Below are 6,000 nucleotides of genomic sequence, written 5' to 3'. Positions count from 1 at the left end.
GGGGCACTAGTGTGTCCGTGGAAAATTTAAGTGAAAAAATCATCTTTTACAAAATGTATTTTAACTAATAACATAATATACATAAAGTATTTCTATAGCCAGAAACATGCTTTACTTAAATACACGTACACAGATGCGAGCGTTTTGTCATCGCATTGCTAACGTGCAGTCCGGTTGAACATGCCTAATGTGCGTTCTTACGTTATTGTAGCGGGAAGCGACCTTTGTACTCAAGGGGGCAATAGAGTTACCTTCAAACATCTGTGGCATAAAACTAAACGTGTTCTTATTCTGTTAAGTTGCTATAAAGATATTGACTTTAACCAAAGTCTTTCTAGCAAGTCAGTCCACTGTCGGCCATCTTTGGAATGCTCTCGGGAGGCTTTTTCAGTCATGCCAGTGCAGCACCTATCTACTTGAATGGGAAAAGACCTAAATCTCCTAAACGTTTGGTCAAGATTATGACCAAAGGACATATTTCAAATAAGCAGTAAAATCTGAAAACACTGGTATCTTAAAGTGTGCTTCTTTACCTCAGATTACGCTAAAAAACACAATCTTCTTGGCTTGTATAGTTAACGTGCATGCGCGTTGACTGATTGACAGGTGATGTCTGTATCTAAAAGGTGATTGGCTCTTTTACCTTTAAGGCGAATTGCGGTCAGACCAGTGGCATAACTTGAGGCAGTGCAGGATGTGTAGCCAGGACCCGGGGTGAAAAGTTTGCCCACGACAGCCGACTGAAAGAAAATGATTAAAACGACAGCAGGCCTGATGATGAGAACTATCGCTGTCCTGACCACAACTTCAAGTGTCATCTGTCCTTCCTCACAACGTACATATGCCCTTAGCTCTATTTTTTATTTAGCTGCTTAAGACTGATATTTACTGTGAAAAGTAAAAGAAATTTGAAAAGAAATTTTAAAACTTTTCTCTAAAGTTCTAATATTTGGTATTAAAAAGATGCACAGTAAATACAAAGTACAGTTGTGCTCAAAAGTTTGCATACCCTTGGAGAATTGGTAATATATGTACCATTTTTAAAGAAAACATGAGTGAGCAGGCAAAACACATTTCTTTTATTTCTTATGGGATTCATATTCAACTGTAGGTTATAACAGAATGGCACAATCATAAAACAAAACATGGCAACAAAGAAAAAAAATGAAATGACCCCTGTTCAAAAGTCTGCATACCCTTAGTTCTTAATACTGTGCATTGCCCCCTTTAGCATCAATGACAGCGTGCAGTCTTTTGTAATAGTTGTCTATGAGGCCCCAAATTCTTGCAGGTGGTATAGCTGCCCATTCGTCTTGGCAAAATGCCTCCAGGTCATGCAAAGTCTTTGGTCGTCTTGCATGAACCGCAGGTTTGAGATCACCCCAGAGTGGCTCGATGATATTAAGGTCAGGAGACTGTGATGGCCACTTCACTTTTTTCTGCTTTAACCACTGGAGGGTCAACTTGGCCTTGTGCTTAGGGTCATTGTCATGCTGGAAAGTCCAAGAGTGACCCATGCGCAGCTTTCGTGCAGAAGAATGCAAATTTTCTGCCAGTATTTTCTGATAACATGCTGCATTAATCTTGCCATCAATTTTCACAAGATTCCCCATGCCTTTAAAGCTCACACACCCCCAAAACATCAGTGAGCCACCACCATGCTTCACAGTGGGGATGGTATTCTTTTCACTATAGGCCTTGTTGACCCCTCTCCAAACATAGGGTTGTGACCATAAAGCTCTATTTTGGTCTCGTCACTCCAAATTACAGTGTGCCAGAAGCTGTGAGGCATGTCAAGGTGTTGTCGGGCATACTTTAACTGGGCTTTTTTGTGGCACTGGCGCAGTAAAGGCTTCTTTCTGGCAACTCGACCATGCAGCTCATTTTTGTTCAAGTATCGTCGTATTGTGCTCCTTGAAACAACCACACCATCTTTTTCCAGAGGAGCCTGTATTTCTCCTGAGGTTGCCTGTGGGTTTTTCTTTGTATCCCGAACAATTCTTATAGCAGTTGTGGCTGAAAAATTTCTTGGTCTACCTGACCTTGGCTTGATATCAAGAGATCCCCGAATTTTCCACTTCTTAATAAGTGATTGAACAGTACTGACTGGCATTTTCAAGGCTTTGGATATCTTTTTATATCCTTTTCCATCTTTATATAGTTCCATTAACTTGTTACACAGGTCTTTTGACAGTTCTTTTCTGCTCCTCATGGCTCAGTATCTAGCCTGCTCAGTGCATCCACGTGAGAGATAACAAACTCATTGACTATTTGTACACAGACACTAATTGCAATTTAAAAAGCCACAGGTGTGGGAAATTAACCTAAAATTGCCATTTAAACCTGTGTGTGTCACCTTGTGTGTCTGTAACAAGGCCAAACATTCAAGGTTATGTAAACTTTTGATCAGGGCCATTTGGGAGATTTCTGTTATCATTATGATTTAAAAAGGAGCCAAACAACTAATAAATGGCTTCATATGATCACTATCCTTAAATAAAAGACAGTTTTTTTGCATGATCAGTCATATTTTCAAAATCAATGCCAAAATTTCACAATTTCTGCCAGGGTATGCAAACTTTTGAGCACAACTGTATATATTTTCCAGAAAATATTAAAATAATTTGTTTTAATATAATTAAAAATTGACTTTTTAATTTTACACTATTATTCACACACCGTATAAATAGCTGCTTTTATATTTTTGGAAGAGGTATCTCATTGGATCATCTTATCCACTCTCTATAAGCATATTAAGCAGACTGCGTAGGGCACCAGCTCACTAGGGTAGCATCATTTTTCCCTAGGGGAGCACCAGAAACTCCACCGGCTGCCCTTCCTCACACATTATACTTTTTTCAAGGACCCAATAGCATTTGCGGAACACAGACGATCCCCTTGCAGCTCACACTCGCATCCCCCACCTTAAGACAATCATGAGCTCTGCTTAGGGCAACAAATTGGTCAGCAGCGTCCCTGATTTGGGGGTCCTTAGCATAAAAAGTTTGCAAATCCAGCACTAGGATGTTCCAAGTGGATTTTTAGCTTGTTGCTATGCAGTTGCTTAATGGCCCAAGTCAAATTAGTCCACCCCCAAGTCTCCATGATATACTGGTCTATAGATATAACTCATGCCCCTATCAATGAAAGTCTGTATTAGAATTTTTTACCCATTCCATCATTTGCCTGGTGAAAATTGTAAGTCAGATAACTTAGTTAACAATATCTCATTGGCAAATATGCCATTGTACTGAATATCAGCATGGTTCTGATTCATTCTTATTCGTAATCAACAGCACTCTCACTCATGTTATTGCTTTTATACAACAGTTCTATAAACCAGAAGTTAATATCAAGTAACTTTCTTACATTTTAGACACAATATGGCCTGTTATTTAGTCTATTTTCTCTCCTCTAATGAAAAAAAAAAAAATCTAAACAAAGCTAAGACAGGATCAACCGTTGCATGTTGCCTAGCACACATAGACTGGCAGCCTGTCTAACACCGCCAGCACAGACACACTGAGTGATACAAACAGTAAAGCATCCCAGTGCTGTTATTTGAAATATAATCACTCTTGAGATGCTGGGGTTTGTTCAAATCCCTAACTCTATTATGAACAAAATAAAAGAGATGCTTGATGTATTAAGCTTTACTTATAAGAGAGTGAAACTTAAAATAAAAGTGGTTCCACTGTTTCATTTACCATAAAGTAAGAATACAATGTTAAAGCAGACTGAGAATAAATCATACTGCCGATACTTACCTAGTCACTGAACTTTTTTGCCGCCTCTCCTTCGCCTAATCTAAAAGAAAACTGTATCCAGATCACTGCCTTTTAACAACCTGTGCCTCCCTGTCCCCCTCAATCCAGCCAATGAGAGTCTTTGGCACAGTGCTGGGGAATTGATACCTGAGGAGAAGCTAATGTGGTGGCTTTTGAGAGTATCAGTCCACCTCATTCTCATGCATCTGTATCCCTTGTGTTATATCACTGAGAAGGGCAATTACACATAAGAGCACTTACACATACAACTACACCTGTGCATGCTGTTCATTCAGTTTTCAAATGACAATGTCTGCCAAAATTTTCCTAACTAACCTAAATTATATTAAATAAAATCATACATGAGAGTTTCAGCCATTTTTTTTTTTTTTTTTTTTTTTTTTTTTTTTTTGCATTGTCTGAAGAAAATGTGAGTGGTGCTTGCAAAAGTTATCTCCACAATGTGTGTGTTTGCCAAGTCTTTGCCATGCAGTTGCTAATGTGTTCTGAGTGGTTTTAGCATGTTACTCTATAGTTTCCAAGCTGTTCTGAGTGGTTGCTACAGTGTTCTGGGTGGTCAAAAAAGCCCACTACCAAGCCTCTGTAATATTTTGATCTCTAGATATGGGTTAGGTCTCTCCATTATTGTAAATCTATTGTTTTATCATCTACCAGGTGAAAATTATGTTCACGATCACTGAAAAAAGTAAAAGCACACCTCTCCTCAACAAGAAAATCATACAGTATATGAATATATCATATGAAAATGTATAATTGAGAGTATCAGTTTATTGATGCTTTCTTGCAGTGTGTCATAATGGTTCCTACACACTCTATAATGTTGAAAAAAGGGTTGAGCGAGTCATGATTTTCCCAAGGATCATAGAGAATCAGAGACTTTTGGGGGATTTTTTAACAGTCTCGGAGGAGAAAATGCTTACTCTTGGGGTGAATGGTCATGTATCCTACACGCCTTCAAACCCCTCCATCAAACACTTGCACTATACAAGAAACTGTTCTTTATACACAGTCTACTTCCTAACAGTACAACATTTTAATGAAGGACCAATTGATCAAAACTGCCTTCTACAAAAATGTGGCCTGAAGTCTGTGTAACTGGTCCATTTGGCAGAAGCTCAAAGCAAAGCTAAATAATCAAAGCAAATGAGACATTGGCCCATGAAACAAAGTCATGGCAGATTTTGTGCAGCCCCTACCCCCCTTCAGGAAATTCAGCACTAGTGACTTTTAGATCTCAAGGGAACCCTAGAGTTAAGATTTTCATCTCAGACTTCAGGTTGTGATATGAGGTCTCCCAGTGGTGCGATGACTTCATTCAGGAACAAAACAGAACCCTTTAATGCAGGGGTCTTCAACCATTTGCAGGCCAAGGACCCCCGTTGTAGAGAGACGGAGCAGGGACCCCCGTTGCATATTGTCTGAAAATTGAGTGTTGCATTTTATGCCTATAAAAACGTTTATGATACCATATTAATTTATGTACATATTTGATGATGTTTAAATTGTAAAGCCATTAAAATAATCATTAAATTAAGTATAGCAGAGGTCTGCAACCTTTTTGACATGAAGTGCTATTTTACATTTTCCTTTTTAATCACTGTGCCACACCCCCTACAAAAAAAAAAAGAAAACAGATAAACAGACAGACAAACAGAAAGACAGACTGTCCTTGCAGAATAAAAACACTTTTATAAGGTTACTGATAGGCCTATACCTGGAGTATTCATCTCATGTTAATGATCGATTTTATACATACGTTTCAAAATTACAGTTAATTTCTGTAGGAGGAAAACGTTGTAATGAGGACAAAATGACTGTGTGCACCTTTAATTACGTTGATTTGACAGTCACAGTCAGTGTAGCCTATGGCAGCTTGATAATCTCAGTGGTAACTATAATATTTAAACATATTACATATATGCATATATCTATACTGTATATTAAGTAAGTATAGGCTATTGTTCTAAAAGCAACTAATAATACAAGAAACTGTAGGCTGACATTCGCACACCAAGAAAAACGCATAGCAGACGTGTTTACTTACGCAACCATCTACTGCAGCGCTGCTTAATATGATTTGCGTTGCGTTATGAGCGGCTCGTAATGAGCATTGGCGATAGGCTAATTTTGTCAAACTTCAACAATGTTCGACGTTCCATTTAGATCAGAACAAAATAAAATGGGATGCACGAATATGAGGAAGGATTACTGC

The sequence above is a fragment of the Myxocyprinus asiaticus genome, chromosome 6 (genome assembly GCF_019703515.2).
Source record: "Myxocyprinus asiaticus isolate MX2 ecotype Aquarium Trade chromosome 6, UBuf_Myxa_2, whole genome shotgun sequence".
Classification (NCBI taxonomy): Eukaryota; Metazoa; Chordata; class Actinopteri; order Cypriniformes; family Catostomidae; genus Myxocyprinus; species Myxocyprinus asiaticus.
This window is presented reverse-complemented; position numbering follows the sequence as displayed.